This window comes from Oncorhynchus masou, chromosome 9 (genome assembly GCF_036934945.1).
Source record: "Oncorhynchus masou masou isolate Uvic2021 chromosome 9, UVic_Omas_1.1, whole genome shotgun sequence".
Classification (NCBI taxonomy): domain Eukaryota; kingdom Metazoa; phylum Chordata; class Actinopteri; order Salmoniformes; family Salmonidae; genus Oncorhynchus; species Oncorhynchus masou.
Window position 1 is genome coordinate 7,225,701 of NC_088220.1, and position 26,514 is coordinate 7,252,214.

Here is a 26,514-nt window from a genome sequence, read left to right on the forward strand (position 1 = left end):
TAAGTTTGACCGTGACCTCTTCAGCTTGCTGACAATATAGAGTGATTCATTTAATATTGACGTTGAGTATCCTGTGTAAGAATTTCCACAACAACACTTTTCTTTTTCTCTCTCTCTCTGTAGATGAATGGTGGTTGGTTAGTAGAACACAGGATGGAACTTAGCGTGAACGTGTCATAGGGACAACAAGGAAGTTGAGACAGAGAGAGAGAGAGAGAGAGAGAGAGTAAGGACGCTATTAATAGACAGACCCTGGATGACACAGGATCATGGAAGTGGCATATTATTTTATTTTCAAGATATTACTGACCAAATTCTGTCACTGAATTTCCTGTCTGTGTTACAAAAAATAATAATAAGGGGAATTATGTTTGTTATTATCAGTATATTTTCAGGATATTGTGTCACTGTTTGGGGGAAGGGGAAACTGGTGACACCGAATGCAACCTAACACTTCTTTCTACAAGATAGTTTCTGCATCAAACAGACAGACCAGGGCTCTCCTCTATACAGACATGCACCCAACACTAGTAGTATACCAATACAATCCTATTTCACAGAGACGGAGATCATCTGATGAACCCAGGTGCAGCCGTTTCTGTTAGAGAAGGAGAGACCTCACCCTGTATCTCCAGGTGCCTGACAGGGTAGCAAAAATAACACAGAAATAGAGAAATTACAAAAGAGGAAGAGAAAGACGAGGTGGAGGAGAGGGAGGGAGGAGAGGGAGGGAGGAGAGGGAGGGCTCGCCTCATACAGCTGTTATTTTGCTGTCCTTCCTCTGATAGAAGCGGTCTTGGCTGAACTCCTAGTTCTTTAGGTGAGCCGACCAACCGACTGACCGACCGACCGACCGACCGACACAAGAAACACAATTGCCTTGTGATGGGATGGCCTCACTACCAAGAGAAAGGTGTCAGTGTGTACTGTAATGGGATGGCCTCTCTACCAAGAGAAAGGTGACAGTGTGTACTGTAATGGGATGGCCTCTCGACCAAGAGAAAGGTGTCAGTGTGTACTGTAATGGGATGGCCTCTACCAAGAGAAAGGTGTCAGTGTGTACTGTAATGGGATGGCCTCTCTACCAAGAGAAAGGTGTCAGTGTGTACTGTAATGGGATGGCCTCGCCACCAAGAGAACGGTGTCAGTGTGTACTGAAATGGGATGGCCTCTCGACCAAGAGAAAGGTGTCAGTGTGTACTGTAATGGGATGGCCTCTACCAAGAGAAAGGTTTCAGTGTGTACTGTAATGGGATGGCCTCTCTACCAAGAGAAAGGTGTCAGTGTGTACTGTAATGGGATGGCCTCGCCACCAAGAGAACGGTGTCAGTGTGTACTGTAATGGGATGGCCTCTCGACCAAGAGAAAGGTGTCAGTGTGTACTGTAATGGGATGGCCTCTACCAAGAGAAAGGTGTCAGTGTGTACTGAAATGGAATGGCCTCTCTACCAAGAGAACGGTGTCAGTGTGTACTGTAATGGAATGGCCTCTCTACCAAGAGAACGGTGTCAGTGTGTACTGTAATGGGATGGCCTCTCTACCAAGAGAAAGGTGTCAGTGTGTACTGTAATGGGATGGCCTCTCTACCAAGAGAAAGGTGTCAGTGTGTACTGTAATGGGATGGACTCTCTACCAAGAGAAAGGTGTCAGTGTGTACTGTAATGGGATGGCCTCTCTACCAAGAGAAAGGTGTCAGTGTGTACTGTAATGTACTGTAATGAGGTGTGTACTGTAATGGGATGGCCTCTCTACCAAGGAGAAAGGTGTCAGTGTGTACTGTAATGGGATGGCCTCTCTACCAAGAGAAAGGTGTCAGTGTGTACTGTAATGGGATGGCCTCTCTACCAGGAGAAAGGTGTCAGTGTGTACTGTAATGGGATGGCCTCTCTACCAGGAGAAAGGTGTCAGTGTGTACTGTAATGGGATGGCCTCTCTACCAAGAGAAAGGTGTCAGTGTGTACTGTAATGGGATGGCCTCTCTACCAGGAGAAAGGTGTCAGTGTGTACTGTAATGGGATGGCCTCTCTACCAAGAGAAAGGTGTCAGTGTGTACTGTAATGGGATGGCCTCTCTACCAAGAGAAAGGTGTCAGTGTGTACTGTAATGGGATGGCCTCTCTACCAGGAGAAAGGTGTCAGTGTAGTGGGACTGTATAGGACATTACTTGACCCTAATAAGGCTTTACTTTACAGGTGCAGTTAGGGGTCATCTGTCACCTTGTCAAAGCAGATTAGGCAGCCAGAGCAAGAGGCCAACGACCCTTAGAGTTGAACCAGTGTGGTATATACAGCACCCATGTCAGGTGTAACCAAACCGGACAGGTCAGAGGTAGCAGCCCCCCCCCCCACCACCCTAAATGTGTGTGTGTGTGTGTGTGTATATGGCGTGCTCCAGAAGTGACACACCGTTCTGAAGAACAGCTAGTTAATAAAGAAACCTTTACTAATGAAATAGACCATCTGGATCAAAGGCAACATCCCGGGGACAATGTAACAGGTTAGGAGTAAGTGTCTCATTCCTCCATTTCTCAAACATATAACAATCACAAATATACATGCAACAATTTTCAAAGATTTGACTGAGTGACAGTTCATATAAGGAAATCAGTCAATTTAAATACATTCACAAGGCCGTAATCTATGGATTTCACATGACTGGGAATACATCGCGATACATCTCCTTCACATAGAGTTGATCAGGCTGTTGATTGTGGCCTGTGGACTGTTGTCCCACTCCTCTTCAACGGCTGTGAGAAGTTGCTCGATATTGGCGGGAACAGGAACACGCTGTCGTACACGTCGATCCAGAGCATCCCAAACATGCTCAACGTGGGACATGTCTGGTGAGTATGCAGGCCATGGAAGAACTGGGACATTTTCAGCTTCCAGGAATTGTGTACAGCTCGTTGCGACATGGGACCTTTCATTATCATGATGAAATATGAGGTGATGGCGGTGGATGAATGGTGCAACAATGGGCCCTCAGGATCTCGTCTCTGTATCTCTGTGCATTCAAATTTCCAAAGCTGAGAGAAAGAAGCTTTTTTTTTTTTTTTAACTAATGGAACATTTCTGGGATCTTTAATTTCAGCTCATGAAACATGGGACCAACACTTCACATGTTGCATTTATATTTTTGTTCAGTGTAGAAACATTCGTGATCTAAACCCCATCTGTTAACCACCATATTGACAATCGTTACAATATTCTCCTCAGCCAAGTGAAATGTTACATGACTTCCCTCACCGCGTTCCTACTTCCCCAACAACTTAACGTCTCCTTTTTGACACCTTTCATCCAGCTACGTGATAGAAAGGTCTTTGTATGCACTGCAGCCTGGCCTGAGAAACTCTCTCCCTGGATCACCCCAGCCGTAGCAATGCAAGTCCTTATAGAGCTATGTGGATGTCAGACATATATATATATATATATATAGAGAGAGAGAGAGAGAGAAAGGCATGTTTCACATTCCCACATCACTCCTAACTAAGCCTACATCAGCCAGTCACTGTGCTCCTTCCAGAGCTCTACTCTCTGTGTCTCTGTGTTCCTTCCAGAGCTCTACACTCTGTGTCTCTGTGTTCCTTCCAGAGCTCTACTCTCTGTGTCTCTGTGTTCCTTCAGAGCTCTACTCTCTGTGTCTCTGTGTCTCTCTGTCTCTGTGTTACTTCCAAAGCTCTACTCTCTGTGTCTCTGTGTTCCTTCCAGAGCTCTGCTCTCTGTGTCTCTGTGCTCCTTCCAGAGCTCTATTCTCTGTGTCTCTGTGTTCCTTCCAGAGCTCTGCTCTCTGTGTCTCTGTGCTCCTTCCAGAGCTCCACTCTCTGTGTCTCCGTGTCTCTGTGCTCCTTCCAGAGCTCCACTCTCTGTGTCTCCGTGTCTCTGTGCTCCTTCCAGAGCTCCACTCTCTGTGTCTCCGTGTCTCTGTGCTCCTTTCAGAGCTCTACTCTCTGTGTCTCTGTGTCTCTCTGTCTCTGTGTTACTTCCAAAGCTCTATTCTCTGTGTCTCTGTGTTCCTTTCAGAGCTCCACTCTCTGTGTCTCCGTGTCTCTGTGCTCCTTCCAGAGCTCTACTCTCTGTGTCTCTGTGTCTCTCTGTCTCTGTGTTACTTCCAAAGCTCTACTCTCTGTGTCTCTGTGTCTCTCTGTCTCTGTGTTACTTCCAAAGCTCTACTCTCTGTGTCTCTGTGTTCCTTCCAGAGCTCTGCTCTCTGTGTCTCTGTGCTCCTTCCAGAGCTCTATTCTCTGTGTCTCTGTGTTCCTTCCAGAGCTCTACTCTCTGTCTCTGTGTCTCTCTGTCTCTGTGTTCATTCCAAAGCTCTACTCTCTGTGTCTCTGTGTTCTTTCCAGAGCTCTACTCTCTGTGTCTCTGTGTCTCTCTGTCTCTGTGTTCCTTCCAAAGCTCTACTCTCTGTGTCTCTGTGTCTCTGTGTTCCTTCCAGAGCTCTACTCTCTGTGTCTCTGTGTTCCTTCCAGAGCTCTACTTTCTGTCCTGTTTACTCCTCATTCAGTCTGTTTAACCTCTGTAGCACGTAAACAAACTAAGTGACCATCACCATGCATCGCTGTAATGATGAGTCACTGCCATGACATCTCAGTGGAAAGAACGCAGCCAGCCCACCAGTCAGCCAGCCAGCCCACCAGTCAGCCAGCCCACCAGTCAGCCAGCCCACCAGTCAGCCAGCCCACCAGTCAGCCAGCCAGCCCACCAGTCAGCCAGCCAGCCCACCAGTCAGCCAGCCCACCAGCCCACCAGTCAACCAGCCAGCCCACCAGACAGCCAGCCCACCAGTCAGCCAGCCAGCCAGCCCACCAGTCAGCCAGCCCACCAGTCAGTCAGCCCACCAGTCAGCCAGCCCACCAGTCTGCCAGCCCACCAGTCAGTCAGCCCACCAGTCAGCCAGCCCACCAGTCAGCCCACCAGTAAGACAGCCAGCCCACCAGTCAGTCAGCCCACCAGTCAGCCAGCCCACCAGTCAGCCAGCCCACCAGTCAGCCAGCCAGTACAGGCTAAATTGCATCACCAATTAGTGCACATAGTTCTTCTGAAAAGATGAGATTTGTCTACAAATTACATCCTAATCCCTATATAGTGCACTACTTCTGATCAAAGCCCACTGGGCTGCACTATTTAGGGAATAGGGTGCCATTTTGGACACAGACATGGCAAGAGGGACACACGCATAGGGGTATAGTGTACACACCAACAGTCCAACATGCCTAATGCTGCCCCCATGCAATCTGTACCCACTCTGTACCCACCCTGTACCCAACCTGTACCCACCCAGTACCCTCCCTGTACCCGCCCTGTACCCGCCCTGTACCCTCCCTGTACCCACCCTGTACCCACCCGGTACCCACCCTGTACCCTCCCTGTTCCCACCCTGTACCCACCCTGTACCCACCCTGTACCCATATAACGACTTGCTCTTGTAAACAATACACAGATGTGAAGACAGACAGGATGCATCTTGTTATTTTTGCTCAGCTAGCCCTGAAAAGTTTTTATTTTATTGGCAGATACAATTGTAGGCTTACAAAAGAACTTGGCAAACAACTTACTCCCCGTTCTCTACTCTTCTGTAGTCTGCACGGAATGGCCTGGATGAATAACTTCTTTCATTCTCAGAGAGAGTCAAATGGCTGAAGTGGACCCGCCTAATCTGCCTCATTACTGTAACCGTGGAAATCAAGACTGGACTTGGTGGGTGTTATATGGGTTGGGTGGTGTCCTGTTCTCTATGATGAGGGCGGCAGGGTAGCCTAGTGGTTAGAGCATTGGACTAGTTACCGAAAGGTTGCAAGTTCGAATCCCCGAGCTGACAAGGTACAAATCTGTCGTTCTGCCCCTGAACAGGCAGTTAACCCACTGTTCCTAGGCCGTCATTGAAAATAGGAATTTGTTCTTAACTGACTTTCCTAGTAAAATTAAGGATATAAAAAAAGTGTGGTAGGGAGAGGCTTGCTAATGCAGTCTAGGAGGGGCAGAAGATTTCCTAAAAACCCCAGGAGAGTTTCCAGAACCTTCCCCAGTGGCAGTGCATACAGTTCCAACCTCTCCCTCCAAAAAACACTATGATGAAGACATGGAGAATACACACAGGCCGCAGCTCAAACGGTGCACTATTTCCTGAACTGTTCACCACTGTTCACCATGGTCCATAGGGCTCTGGCCCAAAGTGTTGCACTAAATAGCGAATAGGGGGCCGTTTGGGACTCATCCATGGAGAAATAAATTAGGGTGAGGAAATTGGGATGCTTTGGAAGTGGGAAGCTTTGGAACCGTGGAAGGAAAGTGGGAAGCTTTGGAACCGTGGAAGGAAAACGGGAAAGTGGGAAGCTTTGGAACCGTGGAAGGAAAACGGGAAAGTGGGAAGCTTTGGAACCGTGGAAGGAAAACGGGAAAGTGGGAAGCTTTGGAACTGTGGAAGGAAAACGGGAAAGTGGGAAGCTAAGCCTGAGACAGCACAAACAGATCGGTTTGGACCAGTCGAATGAGGAGGCCTGAGACAGCACAAACAGATCGGTTTGGTCCAGTCGAATGAGGAGGCCTGAGACAGCACAAACAGATCGGTTTGGACCAGTCGAATGAGGAGGCCTGAGACAGCACAAACAGATCGGTTTGGACCAGTCGAATGAGGAGGCCTGAGACAGCACAAACAGAACGGTTTGGACCAGTCGAATGTAGCGATTCATAATTAAACTTCAGATCGGTTTGTTCTATCTTGCCAAAGTTGCCTCGACAGCACAAACAGATCTGGCACTAGACTAGAAGTGTTCACCTTTTCGTTGTAAATGTTTCACATGCACATATTTTTGGAGCTTCTACCAGAGCAGCACATCTCTGCCCTCTGATGCAAAGTGGCATGCTTTGGGAGGGGTGAGAACTCTCTTTGATGGATGTACAATGACATATTTCACACAAGTCTTACGAAACGATTGCTGAATTCTTGTGAAGTACGCTACTTGCCAAACTGTTCTCCACCCAAAAACACAGCATCAGGAATGGAAAGAGTCTTCTCTAGTGTCCTCTTAGTTTCTACAATGAATTTTGGGAAACGACGTGAAGTAATTATCACTTAAGTTCAAATGAAGTGGACTGAGACAGAGTTTAATGAGGAGGCCTGAGACAGAGTCTAATGAGGAGGCCTGAGACAGAGTCTAAAGAGGAGGCCTGAGACAGAGTCTAATGAGGAGGCCTGAGACAGAGTCTAATGAGGAGGCCTGAGACAGAGTCTAATGAGGAGGCCTAATGAGGAGGCCTGAGACAGAGTCTAATGAGGAGGCCTGAGACAGAGTCTAATGAGGAGGCCTGAGACAGAGTCTAATGAGGAGGCCTGAGACAGAGTCTAATGAGGAGGCCTGAGACAGAGTCTAATGAGGAGGCCTGAGACAGAGTCTACTGAGGAGGCCTGAGACAGAGTCTACTGAGGAGGCCTGAGACAGAGTCTAATGAGGAGGCCTGAGACAGAGTCTAATGAGGAGGCCTGAGACAGAGTCTAATGAGGAGGCCTGTTGTTTAATTTGTTTTATGAGCCACTGCAGGAGAGACATTCTGTTATCTTTGTCATTTCATTTCATCTGGCTCATGCTCATGCTGTGACAAGAGACTTGTGTTTTGGGGAGTTCGTTACAATCATTGTTCAGGAAAACAACTAAGTTGGAAAGTTGTTTACAAAAAAAAAATCTATATTAAAAATCCAATGACCCTCAAATAACTAAGTTTTATAGTGACATGCATGTTAACAACTTAACAACACGTTACTGCAAATTAATAGGGCATATTTCCTGTTAGGGAAAATGATTACTTCATTAAAGATGTAGAACTGAATACAGATGTCATTATTTTTCTTCTCGTTACACCATCTTTTCCAAGCGATGGACTGTGACATCACTGGGGTGTCGCCAGGGCAACACGCCTAGCAGAACGAAGAGCTTCAGTACTTATCTAGGACCAGACCAAGTCTAGGCCTGAGACAGTCTAATAAGGAGGCCCCCCCCCTGCAAACACGTTGCCCTGTCGCCTGTTTGTACCAACAGGACAGGGATAATCTGCGTGTACCGAATGCTTCCAACATGTGCATTGTATTCCATACACAGTACTCTGTTTGAGTCGCCTACGTGACAGCCTGGGGGATTGATAGCACACTGGTTCTGTGAAGTGTAACTTTCTCATGGTTCTGGTTGTGTAATATCTCCTGATTGGCTAACTAAAAAAGGGAAAACCGTTTATAACATCACTATATTAGCCCTAAATACCCGGGTACTGTAGGATGGCTGGTGTTCTGTGTGTTGATAGTGGTGTGTTGTGTTGACAGTCCGGATGGCTGGTGTTCTGTGTGTTGATAGTGGTGTTTTGTGTTGACAGTCCGGATGGCTGGTGTTCTGTGTGTTGATAGTGGTGTGTTGTGTTGACAGTCCGGATGGCTGGTGTTCTGTGTGTTGATAGTGGTGTGTTGTGTTGACAGTCCGGATGGCTGGTGTTCCGTGTGTTGATAGTGGTGTGTTGTGTTGACAGTCCGGATGGCTGGTGTTCCGTGTGTTGATAGTGGTGTGTTGTGTTAACAGTCAGGATGGCTGGTGTTCCGTGTGTTGATAGTGGTGTGTTGTGTTGACAGTCCGGATGGCTGGTGTTCTGTGTGTTGACAGGGGCGTGTTGTGTTAACAGTCAGGATGGCTGGTGTTCTGTGTGTTGATAGTGGTGTGTTGTGTTAACAGTCAGGATGGCTGGTGTTCTGTGTGTTGATAGTGGTGTGTTGTGTTAACAGTCAGGATGGCTGGTGTTCTGTGTGTTGATAGTGGTGTGTTGTGTTAACAGTCAGGATGGCTGGTGTTCTGTGTGTTGATAGTGGTGTGTTGGTTAACAGTCAGGATGGCTGGTGTTCTGTGTGTTGATAGTGGTGTGTTGTGTTAACAGTCAGGATGGCTGGTGTTCTGTGTGTTGACAGGGGCGTGTTGTGTTAACAGTCAGGATGGCTGGTGTTCTGTGTGTTGATAGTGGTGTGTTGTGTTAACAGTCAGGATGGCTGGTGTTCTGTGTGTTGATAGTGGTGTGTTGTGTTAACAGTCAGGATGGCTGGTGTTCTGTGTGTTGATAGTGGTGTGTTGGTTAACAGTCAGGATGGCTGGTGTTCTGTGTGTTGATAGTGGTGTGTTGTGTTAACAGTCAGGATGGCTGGTGTTCTGTGTGTTGACAGGGGCGTGTTGTGTTAACAGTCAGGATGGCTGGTGTTCTGTGTGTTGACAGGGGCGTGTTGTGTTTACAGCCTGTTTCATTATCTTTAATGCGTGCCAGACTGAGCCTGAGTCCAAGCAGATAAGACTGGTGTGTCGCCCAGCACTACAGCCAGCTATTACCACTCTACCACTACACACACATACACACACACACACACACACACGCACACACACTGCAGACAGTTGTCTCCACTCAACCTCTGCCACTGAATTTAAGTAACACACTCCCTACCATTCCAACTAGAATGTCCCAGCTGAATGTGTGGCAACAACAAGCGGACCAATCACAGGCAGACCAATCACAATGAGACATAGATTATAATGGATGTGGCAGCACTCCCTTGCGTCTTTTGAAGTTGGCAAACCCCCCCTCCCCCCCCTATAAAAATTTTTTAGAACCTTTTGATATGACTTGGAATACTGATTACTATTACATATGGGGGTGTTGGCTTTGTACATTGTTGGTTAGTGTACCAATGGGTGGGACTGTTTTTTGTTTTTGTGGAATTTTGCCCAAGACTGAAGTCATGATAGTGTGGCATAGTTGAGCCATTCAAGATTTTGTTTTCAAGGAAAAGTTTGCACTATAGTCCAACTGGAGAGAAAAAAGTTATCTGTGTTGTCAAAATAAAGGCGAGCTCTTCACAGAGACAACGAGTTCTTCAGGGAGATAACGAGTTCTTCACGGAGATAACGAGTTCTTCACGGAGATAACGAGTTCTTCACGGAGATAACGAGTTCTTCACGGAGATAACGAGTTCTTCACGGAGACAACGAGTTCTTCACGGAGACAACGAGTCCTTCACGGAGATAACGAGTTCTTCACAGAGATAATGCTATTCACAGAATAACTCATTATCACTTCCCCCCTGCTCTACCAAATCTTTTCTAAGTATCAATCAATCTTATTTGTAAGCCACTGTTGTACACCAACAGAGCAAGTAGTGGCAAGTTTGTCATTATTAGATGTAAACAGAAGCTTATTCATCAAGCGAGGCATGGTGAGATATCAACACAGAGCTGAGACCCGTAGACTGGGTCACAAGGCAGTGAATTACAGTGAACAGAAGGAACAGCAGCTGATTCATACAACAACCCTCGGAGCTTAAACTGTCTTATTATTATCACTAGGATTATCTCTTCAAGGACAAAGGAAGGGCGAGGTCAAGATATCAGTAGTCTATTTATTATATAGACAGTATCTATTCAGTACTACTCTACTACTATAGACAGTATCTATTCAGTACTACTCTACTACTATAGACAGTATCTATTCAGTACTGCTCTACTACTATAGACAGTATCTATTCAGTACTACTCTACTACTATAGACAGTATCTATTCAGTACTACTCTACTACTATAGACAGTATCTATTCAGTACTACTCTACTACTATTGACAGTATCTATTCAGTACTACTCTACTACTATAGACAGTATCTATTCAGTACTACTCTACTACTATAGACAGTATCTATTCAGTACTACTCTACTACTATAGACAGTATCTATTCAGTACTACTCTACTACTATAGACAGTATCTATTCAGTACTACTCTACTACTATAGACAGTATCTATTCAGTACTACTCTACTACTATAGACAGTATCTATTCAGTACTACTCTACTACTATAGACAGTATCTATTCAGTACTACTCTACTACTATAGACAGTATCTATTCAGTACTACTCTACTACTATAGACAGTATCTATTCAGTACTACTCTACTACTATAGACAGTATCTATTCAGTACTACTCTACTACTATTGACAGTATCTATTCAGTACTACTCTACTACTATAGACAGTATCTATTCAGTACTACTCTACTACTATAGACAGTATCTATTCAGTACTACTCTACTACTATAGACAGTATCTATTCAGTACTACTCTACTACTATAGACAGTATCTATTCAGTACTACTCTACTACTATAGACAGTATCTATTCAGTACTACTCTACTACTATAGACAGTATCTATTCAGTACTACTCTACTACTATAGACAGTATCTATTCAGTACTACTCTACTACTATAGACAGTATCTATTCAGTACTACTCTACTACTATAGACAGTATCTATTCAGTACTACTCTACTACTATAGACAGTATCTATTCAGTACTACTCTACTACTATAGACAGTATCTATTCAGTACTACTCTACTACTGTAGACAGTATCTATTCAGTACTACAGTATCTACTACTATAGACAGTATCTATTCAGTACTACTCTACTACTGTAGACAGTATCTATTCAGTACTACTCTACTACTATAGACAGTATCTATTCAGTACTACTCTACTACTATAGACAGTATCTATTCAGTACTACTCTACTACTATAGACAGTATCTATTCAGTACTACTCTACTACTATAGACAGTATCTATTCAGTACTACTCTACTACTATAGACAGTATCTATTCAGTACTACTCTACTACTATAGACAGTATCTATTCAGTACTACTCTACTACTATAGACAGTATCTATTCAGTACTACTCTACTACTATAGACAGTATCTATTCAGTACTACTCTACTACTATAGACAGTATCTATTCAGTACTACTCTACTACTATAGACAGTATCTATTCAGTACTACTCTACTACTATTGACAGTATCTATTCAGTACTACTCTACTGCTATTGACAGTATCTATTCAGTACTACTCTACTACTATAGACAGTATCTATTCAGTACTACTCTACTACTATAGACAGTATCTATTCAGTACTACTCTACTACTATTGACAGTATCTATTCAGTACTACTCTACTACTATAGACAGTATCTATTCAGTACTACTCTACTACTATTGACAGTATCTATGAGTGGATCTCTGTCTGCCTGTCTGCTTGTGAGTCTTGTGAGTCTCTGTATGAGTGGATCTCTGTATGAGATAAATAACGTATTTGTTGGCCTCTGCTGATGTGGTGATGGCCCCACTGACAGGGCCTGGCTAACTGACAGGGCCCCTTACCCACTGACAGGGCCCCTTACCCATTAACAGGGCCCCTTACCCACTGACTGGGCCCCTTCCACACTGACAGCCCCTGACTAACTGACAGGGCCCCTTACCCACTGACAGGGCCCCTTACCAACAGACAGGGCCCCTTACCCACTGACAGGGCCCCTTACCAACAGACAGGGCCCCTTACCCACTGACAGGGCCCCTTACCAACAGACAGGGCCCCTTACCCACTGACCGGGCCTGGCTAACTGACAGGGCCCCTTACCCACTGACAGGGCCTGGCTAACTGACAGGTCCCCTTACCCCACTGACAGGGCCTGGCTAACTGACAGGGCCCCTTACCCACTGACAGGGCCTGGCTAACTGACAGGGCCCCTTACCCCACTGACAGGGCCTGGCTAACTGACAGGGCCCCTTACCCCACTGACAGGGCCTGGCTGGTGATGGTGAAGGAGGCCCACGGCGACTGCTGTCCCCCACTGAGAGTGACTCCGTTTGGGTCGGAAGGAGACCACGTACAGATGACTCCTGATGGTACCCTGAAACACACACACACACACACACACAGACACACACACACACACACACACACACACACACACACACACACACACACACACACAAACACACACACACCACCATAATACAAGGACACCACATTGTTGTCAGACATCTCCTGGCACAGCACCAAAACCCATTCACACAGTCACAATAATGCTATAACTCAACAAGTCCATTAAAAAATATTACAGTATCTCTCTGTACTGAGTCGAACTCACAAATCCCCTCACTATCTCTACCTCTCAAGACAAATGAACAACTCCTTGACTCATAATTGACTTCCTGAAGACTTCACCTTGAGTAGATCTCTATAATGGGAGGCCAACAGTAGTGTACTATAAAGTATAGGGAATAGGGTGTAATTTAGGACTATATCTGAATCCAACAGTAGTGTACTATAAAGTATAGGGAATAGAGTGTAATTTAGGACTATATCTGAATCCAACAGTAGTGTACTATACTGTATAGGGGAATATGATGTAATTTAGGACTATATCTGAATCCAACAGTAGTGTACTATACTGTATAGGGAATAGGGTGTAATTTAGGACTATATCTGAATCCAACAGTAGTGTACTATACTGTATAGGGAATAGGGTGTAATTTAGGACTATATCTGAATCCAACAGTAGTGTACTATACAGTATAGGGAATAGGGTGTAATTTAGGACTATATCTGAATCCAACAGTAGTGTACTATACAGTATAGGGAATAGGGTGTAATTTAGGACTATGTCTGAATCCAACAGTAGTGTACTATAAAGTATAGGGAATAGGGTGTATATATCTAAATCTATCTTCTATTTTGTCTTTGATTGTTCGCTAAACAAGTCTAACAATTGATATGCTTTCACTGTGTTTATATGTGTGTGTGTATGTAGGCACGTGTGTGTGTGTGTATGTATGCACGTGTGTGTGTGTGTGTGTGTGTGTGTGTGTGTGTGTGTGTGTGTGTGTGTGTGTGTGTGTGTGTGTGTGTGTGTGTGTGTGTGTGTGTGTAGTATGTGTGTATGTATGCACGTGTGTGTGTGTGTGTGTGTGTGTGTGTGTGTGTGTGTGTGTGTGTGTGTGTGTGTGTGTGTGTGTGTGTGTGTGTGTGTGTGTGTGTGTGTGTGTGTGTGTGTGTTTGTGTTTTGGTCCCCGACTGCTTATGACTCTGTTCTCTCTTATCTTTTCCTCCCTGTATTCTCCCCTTCCCTACCCCCTATCCTACCCCCTACCCTATTCCCTACCCCCTATCCTACCCCCTACCCCCTTCCCTACTCCCTTTCCTACCCCCTACCCCCTTCCCTACTCCCTTTCCTACCCCCTACACTACCCCCTTCCCTTCCCTTCTCCCTTTCCTACCCCCTACCCTACTCCCATTCCTACCACCTTCCCTACTCCCTTCCCTACTCCCTTCCCTACCCCACCCCCTTCCCTACTCCCTTCCCTACCCCCCTACCCTACTCCCTTTCCTACCCCCTTTCCTACCCCCTTCCCTACTCTCTTCCCGACCCCCTTTCCTAACCCCTTCCCTACTCCCTTTCTGTGTTTATATGTGTTTGTATGTATGCACGTGTGTGTGAGGTATGTATACGTGTGTGTGTGTGTGTGTGTGTGTGTGTGTGTGTGTGTGTGTGTGTGTGTGTGTGTGTGTGTGTGTGTGTGTGTGTGTGTGTGTGTGTGTGTGTGTGTGTGTGTGTGTGTGTGTGTGTGTGTGTGTGGGAGTATGTGTGTATGTGTGTGGTGTGTGTGTGTGTGTGTGTGTGTTTTGGTCCCCGGCTTATGACTCTGTTCTCTCTTATCTTTATCCCTACTCCCTTCCCTACTCCCTTCCCTACCCCACCCCCTTCCCTACTCCCTTCCCTACCCCCCTACCCTACTCCCTTTCCTACCCCCTTCCCTACTCTCTTCCCGACCCCCTTTCCTAACCCCTTCCCTACTCCCTTACCTACCCCCTTCTCTACTCTCTTCCCGACCCCCTTTCCTACCCCCTTCCCTACCCCCTTCCCTACTCCCTTTCCAACCCCCTTCCCTACTCCCTTTCCTACCCCCTTCCCTACTCCCTTTCCTACCCCCTTCCCTACTCCCTTTCCTACTCCCTTTCCTACTCCCTTTCCTACTCTCTTCCCTACCCCCTTCCCTTAAAAATAAATAGTCATGGTGGCCATTTGATTAGTTTAGTCATTCAGCAGTCTTATGGCTTGGGGGTAGAAGCTGTTAATGAGATATTTGGTCCTAGACTTGGTGTTCCAGTACCGCTTGCCGTGCGGAAGCAGGAGAGAACAGGCTGTGATTTGGATGACTGGAGTCTTTGACAGTTTTTTGGGCCTTCGTCTGACACCGCCTGGTATTGAGGTCCTGAATGGCAGGGAGCTTGGAAGCAGTTTTGTTTTTGTACCAGGTTGTCATTTCAGATAAGCCTAGGCTATGGCAAAGTGATACAACATTCTACCAATGGGGTGGGTGGCAGTGTAGACTAGTGGTTAGAGTGTTGGACTAGTAACTGAAAGGTTGTAAGATCAAATCCTCGAGCTGACAAGGTACAAATCTGTCGTTCTGCCCCTGAACAGGCAGTTAACCCACTGTTGCAGCGATGCAACAAGACTGTAACTTCTACCAATTGGATGCCACAAAATTGAGGTAAAAAAAAATAACAATATATATATATATTTTTATAGCCAATTGTTGGTGTTGAGCTAGGGCATCATGACTTGGTTTACCCTGCCATACCCAATTGACACCCCTGGTTTGTACATTCATTTTACATTGACATTTTAGTCATTTAGCAGAAACCTTTAGCCAGAGGTGTACCTTGCTCAAGGGCACAACAACAGATTTTGTTCCCACCTAGTCAGCTGAGTAATCTGAACCAGCAACCTTTAGGTTATTGACCCAACACTCTTAACTGCTAGGCTAACGGCCACCCATAAGGCTAGGCTAACTGCCGCCCATACTGCTAGGCTAACTTCCACCCATACGGCTAGGCTAACTGCCACCCATACGGCTAGGCTAACTGCCACCCATACTGCTAGTCTAACGGCCACCCATACTGCTAGGCTAACTGCCACCCATACTGCTAGGCTAACTGCCACCCATACTGCTAGGCTAACGGCCACCCATACTGCTAAGCTAACTTCCACCCATACGGCTAGGATAACTGCCACCCATACTGCTAGGCTAACGGCCACCCATACTGCTAGGCTAACTGCCACCCATACTGCTAGGCTAACTGCCACCCATACTGCTAGGCTAACGGCCACCCATACTGCTAAGCTAACTTCCACCCATACGGCTAGGCTAACTGCCACCCATACTGCTAGGCTAACGGCCACCCATACTGCTAGGCTAACTGCCACCCATATTTTATTGTGTATTGTATCTGGTTCTGTAGGGCAACCGTGTTTGTACTTTGTTAAATACATTGGATGTTGTTCACAGTGTAAGTCTTTCAACAGTATGATACGTTTGTAGATCACGTATAGACTACATCCACAGTCCAAACTACAGTCTGTCTGAGATGTCATGTGACGAGAGGAGCTGCTGCTATTCAAAGTTTGCAGGTGTTTGAGTTCACTGCGTACTATTCACCTTGTAGAAATCAGGCACATCTATGGACTGCCTTCATCGAGGGACCTGCTGTTCACGTTCAACTCTTAAGTGACAGGATGAGTGTATTCTATCCCGTCTGGAGAGCTCGCAAATTCACTGACTGGACAGTGGCCAGATTCCCAAAATGCTTTGTTGCTTAATGTAACGTGGGTCTCACTGCTTGAGTTGGCCATGTCAATGAGTTTATAACAAGCGCTAGCTCGCTAACACTGCCAACGGTAGAAGCTAGTGTTCCTTCTCTAAAGCCAATAGCCTCAGAGTCTGCAGTCAGAGCTCATCAAAGCCAACTATCCCCCCCCCCACCCCTCCCCATTCATCCTGTTGGATCACAGATCCTTTTTCAAAGCCACATTCAAAGGAAAGCAAGGAAAAGCCTCTTGAGCCAGAAAGCCAGCAGCCTCTCATGACCCTACCAAGGATTTTACGCAACATGGCTGCCACAGCCCACTGTTCCGCTTGCTTCTTCACATCTCAAACAGCACCGTATGGCCTATATAGTGCACTAATTTTGACCAGGGCCCAATATAGTGCACTACTGTTGACCAGGGCCCTATATAGTGCACTACTGTTGACCAGGGCCCTATATAGTGCACTACTGTTGACCAAGGCCCTATATAGTGCACTACTGTTGACCAGGGCCCTATATAGTGCACTACTGTTGACCAGGGCCCCATATAGTGCACTACTGTTGACCAGGGCCCCATATAGTGCACTACTGTTGACCAGGGCCCCATATAGTGCACTACTGTTGACCAGGGCCCTATATAGTGCACTACTGTTGACCAGGGCCCCATATAGTGCACTACTGTTGACCAAGGCCCTATATAGTGCACTAGTGTTGACCAGGGCCCTATATAGTGCACTACTGTTGACCAGGGCCCCATATAGTGCACTACTGTTGACCAGGGCCCCATATAGTGCACTACTGTTGACCAGGGCCCCATATAGTGCACTACTGTTGACCAGGGCCCTATATAGTGCACTACTGTTGACCAAGGCCCTATATAGTGCACTACTGTTGACCAGGGCCCTATATAGTGCACTACTGTTGACCAGGGCCATATAGTGCACTACTGTTGACCAGGGCCCTATATAGTGCACTACTGTTGACCAGGGCCCTATATAGTGCACTACTGTTGTAGTGCATTATGTGGAGTGGTTAGGATGGACTCATCAGAAGAACCACATACCAACACACAACTGGAATGTCTTTGAGAAATTTTTACATTCCTGGCCCAGATGACCCAAAAATATCTGAAGAACGTTTTAATCCTGTAGACGTCAACTCAGCCAGCTCTACTCTTCTTCTTCCCCTTTTTAACTCACTAACACACAATGACTAGTGTACATTTCATTACCCTTAATTATTGACTGTGTTCACAGAATCACATTTCTCATTTTCACAGAGTTTCGCATGTGTCCATCTGTCTGTCTGTGTGTGTTTGTGTTTTCTATTTTTATTTGGTGTTTGTGTGTGTGCCTGGTCTGTGTTTCTGTGTGTGTGTGTGTGTGTGTGTGTGTGTGTGTCTGTGTTTCTGTGTGTGTGTGTGTGTGTGTGTGTGTGTGTGTGCGCGCGCGCGCGTGTGTGTGTCCGTGTCTGTGTGTCTGTGGGTGTAGTCTACATGAGTAGTTACAACTTGATCCACCTTAATGATTAATCTCTCTTGGTAAGAAACTAGTTCCACAGGAAAACAAATCACGATGGTTGAGAGGCTGAGAATCTATTTGAGTCTCGAATCAAATCAAATTGTTATTAGTCGCATAGCGTACACATATCTTTCAGATGTTATCACAGGTGCTTATGTTTTTTTAGCTCCAACAGGGCAGTAATACCTAACCGTACAAAACAATGCACTCAAATCCAACAGTTGCGTTGGCAGGAAGACGAGACGGGTACTCAGGTATAGGGAGGTTCCAGGGTACTAGGCTGAGTGTTCTGTCTGCAGACTGGTGTCCTCGTTACCACCTACGTTCTGTCTCCCTACCAACATCGTGTCAACACAGGTCAATGTGGGCAACGCCAGGGTACACACCCTCACACTGTGCCAGAAGTCTGTAGGTATAGGGAGGTTCCAGGTGGATGGGGAAGCCGTTCTCTCTGTAGAATTCTGTCCTAAATACATGTTTTACCTCCCTCTGCCTAATTCTTTCACCATCCCATTGCAATCCAGACCATTGTACACTGAGTGTACAAAACATTAGGAACACATTTGTAATATTGAGTTAGAGCAGGTGTTCATAATGTTTTGTACACTCAGAGTATATGGCCGCCCTGGAGCATTTAAAACCACTTCATCATATCCAAGTATAAATCATGTGTTTTTAGTATTCATCTAAGTGATGAATAAAGTATCGCCAGGCATAAACAAGTATCTTAGTTTCTGCAGGAAATTTGCTCAACTCTGAAGAGGGGGGGAAGGACCAGTTGACCACAGTGGCTTTAGCCAAAAGGCTTTTGACCCCTGTTTTGCAATAGTCCTATAAGCCCGACACACCCACAGCTATCATAAATACATCAAGAACAGAGTGTTCCCTTTGCAAACAACACACACACACACACACACACACACACACACACACACACACACACACACACACACACACACTAACGTGGAATGGTGATAGCTCTTCCAATGTCCTCTCGTCTTATCTCTGTTATTTATATATCATCACAAGAGATAAAGGTACAGAGCCTTCAGAAAGTATTCACACCCCTTGACTTTCTCCACATGTTGTTGATGTTACAGCCTGATGTTAAAATGGATTACCTGTGTTTGTGTGTGTGTGTGTGTGTGTGGCAGTAGCCCACACACACTACTCTGTAATGTGAAAGCGGAATTGTTTTTCAATTATTATTATTTTTTTTACTAATTCATTAAAAAACAATGTAAATACTGAAATGTCTTGAGATTGAGTTAAGTATTCAACCCCTTTGTTATGGCAAACCTAAATAAGATCAGAGGTAAAAATGTGCTTAACAAGTCTTAATACAGTTTTTTTTACAATCACTTTGGCACTAATTTCGGAAAACCTTGATGTCATTTTTAAAAACTCTAGACACAAAATTCCAAAATCAATGATCAAAATGCAAATTTTTCAAAACTTTTTCCAAATGCTTGGATACAATACACATGCAACTAAGATCATTTTTTCATTGAACTAAAATCACCTGTTCAAAATGACACAACTTAACATCCAAGTGTTACCATTTCAAAATTAAATTCACAAATTACATCTGAGATGACTGTCGATTCATTTCATTACAATGATCTAACTATCAATTGATACAACTGTTCAAAATGATAAGTAACTGTTGCATTACTCTTCATGCATAGTTTTATGGAAACTGACAAACAATATTCCATGTTTAGATCATGAAAGTTTCAGGATAACGAGATCCATTGACATCAATTACCGTGGACCATGAACCAATAGGACTACATTATCTATGGATGTAATATTTCATCATCATTCTTTATCAGACACTGTTTCTATGGTCCCATGTACCACTTTTCCAGACCATGTTTTCAACTGCAGTTGATGTTTTACCGTAAGCCAGGTGAGGAACACTGCTGTTGATGTTTTACCGTAAGCCAGGTGAGGAACACTGCAGTTGATGTTTTACTGTAGTATTTTTCTATTTTTGTAGCTAATTATTTTTGCTTTGATTAAAAGAAACCTATGAGTGATTTTGTTGTATTTCATCAATAAATGTCATATTTTCTTCAATGATTCCACTGTGTCTGTAGTATTCTCTTTACTAGTCCTTTTACAGAGATGTATTCACGTGTAGTAGCATAATGAAACATGCATCACATATTTTGTAATACAATATTTAAGGAATTAACGAACAACTACACGGTGAAACTTTCGGTATCTTGTGTCTGGGTGATCTAAATGAACGTTCCTGTAACGTACTGGGTGATCTAAATGAACGTTCCTGTAACGTACTGGGTGATCGAAATGAACGTTCCTGCAACGTACTGGGTGATCTAAATGAACGTTCCTGCAACGTACTGGGTGATCTAAATGAATGTTCCTGTAACGTACTGGGTGATCTAAATGAATGTTCCTGTAACGTACTGGGTGATCTAAATGAACGTTCCTGTAACGTACTGGGTGATCTAAATGAACGTTCCTGTAACGTACTGGGTGATCTAAATGAACGTTCCTGTAACGTACTGGGTGATCTAAATGAACGTTCCTGTAACGTACTGGGTGATCTAAATGAACGTTCCTTGTAACGTACTGGGTGATCTAAATGAATGTTCCTGCAACGTACTGGGTGATCTAAATGAATGTTCCCGCAACGTACTGGGTGATCTAAATGAATGTTCCTATGGTATTTCATGATAAATGAGTTATTTGAACCGATGATTCTGCAAGTGCAAGGTTTCTTTAAAAAGATATGAACGCACTATGCAACGCTTTGAACGTTGGACAGCCTGTGTTACTGTCACGTTCTGACCATAGTTATTTTGTGTTTTCCTTGTTTTAGTGTTGGTCAGGACGTGAGCTGGGTGGGCATTCTATGTTGTGTGTCTGGTTTGTCTATTTCTATGTTTGGCCTGATATGGTTCTCAATCACAGGCAGGTGTTAGTCATTGTCTCTGATTAGGAACCATATTTAGGCAGCCTGTTTTGTGTTGGGTTTTGTGGGTGATTGTTTCTTATCTTTGTGTCTATGCACCAGATAAGACTGTGTTCGGTTTTCACATTTATTGTTTTGCATTCTGTTCATGGTGAGTTACCTTATTAAAATAACATGAACTCTAACCACGCTGCGTTTTGGTCCGCCTCTCCTTCCCAGGGAGAAAGCCGTTACAGTTACAAGTGATGACCGTTTTGAGTTCTGTGTCTAGAGTTTTGAAAAATGACCACAAGGTTCTGAAATTAGTGCCAAAGGGATTGTAAAAAAACTGTAAGTTACATGGACTTGAAAATCGATGGTAAGTCCTGAAAAAGGTTGTCTAGCAATGATCAACAACCAATTTGACAGAGCTTGAAGAATTCTGAAAAGAATAATGGGCAAATGTTGCACAATCCAGTTGCGGAATGCTCTTAGAGATTTACCCAGAAAGACTCACAGCTCGTAGAGATTTACCCAGAAAGACTCACAGCTCTTAGAGATTTACCCAGAAAGACTCACAGCTCTTAGAGATTTACCCAGAAAGACTCACAGCTCTTAGAGATTTACCCAGAAAGACTCACAGCTCTTAGAGACTTACCCAGAAAGACACATGGCTGTAATCGCTGTCAAATGTGTTTCTACAAAGTATTGACTCAGGGGTGTGAAAACGTATGTCAATGAGATATTTCTGCATTTCATATTCAATACATTTGCAAAACAATTCAAAAGCGTGTTTTTCACTGTCATTGTGGTGTATTGTGTGTAGATGGGTAAAAATAAAATAATATTTTACTCATTTTGAATTCAGGCTGTAGCACAACAAAATGTGCTGAAGGCTCTGTAGCTCGTACAGTCAATGCCAAGTAGAGTAGTGACTGTCAACACAATAAAACTGATTATACATTTAACAGCTGAGTTACTTGGATACTCTTGGTGACATTGGCATGAAGTTATTTATGCATCTTTGACAAGAATAAAGCTGCCATGAAGTGAAAGATACATATTTGACAAGAATAAAGCTGTGAAAATGACAGTGGCAGCCAACATTCAGTCTTAATGGCGACAGAAGTTTGGCAGCGTTTCTCATAACACTCCATTGAGCAACACACCTAATGTAAACACATCTATAAAAACTGTTCTCGCCCAAATCGGCTACAGTGTTTTGTGTTTCGACTTGTTTGTAGTTCTTGCACCAATCATACTGTGCTTGATGATTTCACGACTTGTTATTTAAAGCCTGCAGGTATAATTATTTCTGACTTTTTTTGTCTCTCTATGTGTCAACATTTCAACTGATTCAAAACGGCAGTTTTCTGTTGTTGTTGTGAGGATCATTATGAGACATAATAGAGATTCTAACAGGGTCATGCATGTCCACAAGTCTTAAAAATCAGTTTTTAAGACGTAACAACTCATTACGATTGAGGTGAGGTTGAGGTCAAAGGAGAATGAAAAGAAGTCCAACATGTTTTTTATTACATAATTATCTGTCACGTGTAATAAATATTTAGAAATATGTTTTAAAGATATAATTGCACTTTTCTCTGACATTAATTTTTAACCAATATCTCTGCTTCGCTGACATTAATGCTTCCCAGTTCAATGTACAGTGTGGCAAAACAGTATTTAGTCAGCCACCAATTGTGCAAGTTCTCCCATTTAAAAAGATGAGAGGCCTGTAATTTTCATCATAGGTCCACTTCAACTATGACAGACAAAATTAGGGAAAAAAATTCCAGAAAATCACATACTTTGTTATATACCCTTTGTTGGCAATGACAGAGGTCAAACGTTTTCTGTAAGTCTTCACAAGGTTTTCACACACTGTTGCTGGTATTTTGGCCCATTCCTCCATGCAGATCTCCTCTAGAGCAGTGATGTTTTGGGGCTGTTGCTGGGCAACACAGACTTTCAAATCCCTCCAAAGATTTTCTATGGGGTTGAGATCTAGAGACTGGCTAGGCCACTCCAGGACCTTCTAACGAAGCCACTCCTTCATTGCTCGGTCGGTGTGTTTGGGATCATTGTCATGCTGAAAGACCCAGCCACGTTTCACCTTCAATGCCCTTGCTGATGGTAGGCTTTGTTACTTTGGTCCCAGCTCTATGCAGGTCATTCACTAGGTCCCCCCATGTGGTTCTGGGATTTTTGCTCACTGTTCTTGTGATCATTTTGACCCCACGGGGTGAGATCTTGCGTGGAGCCCCAGATCGAGGGAGATTATCAGTGGTCTTGTATGTCTTCCATTTCCTAATAATTGCTCCCACAGTTGATTTCTTCAAACCAAGCTGCTTACCTATTGCAGATTCAGTCTTCCCAGCCTGTACTGTACCCAACAGTACTGTTTCAGTGTGTATAGACAGTACTGTTTCAGTGTGTACAGACAGTACTGTTTCAGTGTGTATAGACAGTACTGTTTCAGTGTGTACAGACAGTACTGTTTCAGTGTGTACAGACAGTACTGTTTCAGTGTGTACAGACAGTACTGTTTCAGTGTGTACAGACAGTACTGTTTCAGTGTGTATAGACAGTACTGTTTCAGTGTGTATAGACAGTACTGTTTCAGTGTGTATAGACAGTACTGTTTCAGTGTGTACAGACAGTACTGTTAGTGCTTTCAGTGTGTATAGACAGTACTGTTTCAGTGTGTACAGACAGTACTGTTTCAGTGTGTATAGACAGTACTGTTTCAGTGTGTATAGACAGTACTGTTTCAGTGTGTATAAACAGTACTGTTTCAGTGTGTACAGACAGTACTGTTTCAGTGTGTACAGACAGTACTGTTTCAGTGTGTACAGACAGTACTGTTTCAGTGTGTACAGACAGTACTGTTTCAGTGTGTACAGACAGTACTGTTTCAGTGTGTACAGACAGTACTGTTTCAGTGTGTATAGAGAGTACTGTTTCAGTGTGTATAGAGAGTACTGTTTCAGTGTGTATAGACAGTACTGTTTCAGTGTGTATAAACAGTACTGTTTCAGTGTGTACAGACAGTACTGTTTCAGTGTGTACAGACAGTACTGTTTCAGTGTGTACAGACAGTACTGTTTCAGTGTGTACAGACAGTACTGTTTCAGTGTGTACAGACAGTACTGTTTCAGTGTGTACAGACAGTACTGTTTCAGTGTGTATAGACAGTACTGTTTCAGTGTGTATAGACAGTACTGTTTCAGTGTGTATAGACAGTACTGTTAGTGCTTTCATAAATCGGAAGGACAGCAATGATGGCTGCTCAAGCTATGTAATAGTTCCAATGGTCATTTTTGTTCATTTTAATTTGCACTGAGTGTAAGTCATTCCTAGGGTTGCCAAACATCGACGTGAACCGAGTGTAAGTCATTCCTAGGGTTGCCAAACATAGATGTGAACCGAGTGTAAGTCATTCCTAGGGTTGCCAAACATAGATGTGAACTGAGTGTAAGTCATTCCTAGGGTTGCCAAACATAGATGTGAACTGAGTGTAAGTCATTCCTAGGGTTGCCAAACATAGATGTGAACTGAGTGTAAGTCATTCCTAGGGTTGCCAAACATAGATGTGAACTGAGTGTAAGTCATTCCTAGGGTTGCCAAACATAGATGTGAACTGAGTGTAAGTCATTCCTAGGGTTGCCAAACATAGATGTGAACTGAGTGTAAGGCATTCCTAGGGTTGCCAAACATAGACGTGAACTGAGTGTAAGTCATTCCTAGGGTTGCCAAACATAGACGTGAACTGAGTGTAAGTCATTCCTAGGGTTGCCAAACATAGACGTGAACTGAGTGTAAGTCATTCCTAGGGTTGCCAAACATAGACGTGAACTGAGTGTAAGTCATTCCTAGGGTTGCCAAACATAGATGTGAACTGAGTGTAAGTCATTCCTAGGGTTGCCAAACATAGATGTGAACTGAGTGTAAGTCATTCCTAGGGTTGCCAAACATAGATGTGAACTGAGTGTAAGTCATTCCTAGGGTTGCCAAACATAGACGTGAACTGAGTGTAAGTCATTCCTAGGGTTGCCAAACATAGATGTGAACTGAGTGTAAGTCATTCCTAGGGTTGCCAAACATAGATGTGAACTGAGTGTAAGTCATTCCTAGGGTTGCCAAACATAGATGTGAACTGAGTGTAAGTCATTCCTAGGGTTGCCAAACATAGACGTGAACTGAGTGTAAGTCATTCTTAGGGTTGCCAAACATAGATGTGAACTGAGTGTAAGTCATTCCTAGGGTTGCCAAACATAGATGTGAACTGAGTGTAAGTCATTCCTAGGGTTGCCAAACATAGACGTGAACTGAGTGTAAGTCATTATTAGGGTTGCCAAACATAGACGTGAACTGAGTGTAAGTCATTCCTAGGGTTGCCAAACATAGACGTGAACCGAGTGTAAGTCATTCCTAGGGTTGCCAAACATAGACGTGAACCGAGTGTAAGTCATTCCTAGGGTTGCCAAACATAGATGTGAACTGAGTGTAAGTCATTCCTAGGGTTGCCAAACATAGACGTGAACTGAGTGTAAGTCATTCCTAGGGTTGCCAAACATAGACGTGAACTGGCAGTAATCTGCTGCATGACTTGATTAATCCCCACTAACATGTCAGCATGTTTCCAAACAAACCTGCGATTTTATATGTACAATTTGGCCATGATGAGAGAGGAGGAAGTCTAGTGTATGTACAGGTCATCCCTTTCCTGTCGTCAAATGACTTAGTAGCGTCATGAGTGGAATGTTTATTAATAGGATTCATCATTTAATTATTAATCAAAAAACATTTTTTTGCAAAAACGTGCCCGAAAATCCTGTGATTTTATGTCAAACGGTTTTGTTATATTTTAGTCGTCTGTGATGTATGTGATGAGTCATATTGGGATGCAAACATGAAAATGGAATGCATTTCAACTCTATATTAACCCATAACCATGTGTGCGAGGTGTACACTTTTGTTTCAAAGTAGATTTGTTTAAGAACTCTAAGAAACTGCTCTGTGTGACCCTGAATTAAACCAACCATAGTATAGGTCAATAAGCCTTCTACAACCCACCCAAACTAATGACTACTGAGTCCAATATGACAAGTTGTCTTTTAGAACAAAAACAAATAGGTCTTTGTGATTCGTTGTTTTTTACAGTTACGTCTAGAGGAAAGGTTTTATCAAAGAACCTCATTGGTCAATTGTGATGTTTTGATTTAAGATAGACGTATTGTATTCATGTTTTTGGTGATTATGTTGATAATATTATTGTTGTCATTTGTGTTTATGACAGGCATAGCACCAATACATTCCTTGTAAATGAACATTGAAAATGTACACAATCAGAAAGTGGAACTGTATCGTAAAACAGAAAGGGGGAAGGGATGGTTTAATCACTTTCAGTTCAGGTGATTAGGAGGAGGAAGGGTCTCTTTACATAACAGTGCCTGGTTTATTAATGTTCCCATAAGTACAGTGACAATATTGAAGTTACTCATTGTTACATTGCACTTACACTGTACTTAGGGTTACGGTAAGGCGTAGGGCTGGTTAGGATTACTGCT

General features: G+C 43.9%; 1 protein-coding gene across 1 annotated transcript in view; it reads right to left on the reverse strand.

Moving 5' to 3' along the window:
• LOC135545460 (TSC22 domain family protein 3-like) overlaps positions 1-26,514 on the reverse strand; it is a 64,302-nt gene that overhangs the window by 36,779 nt on the left and 1,009 nt on the right. The gene's annotated exons all lie outside the window — the stretch shown is intronic.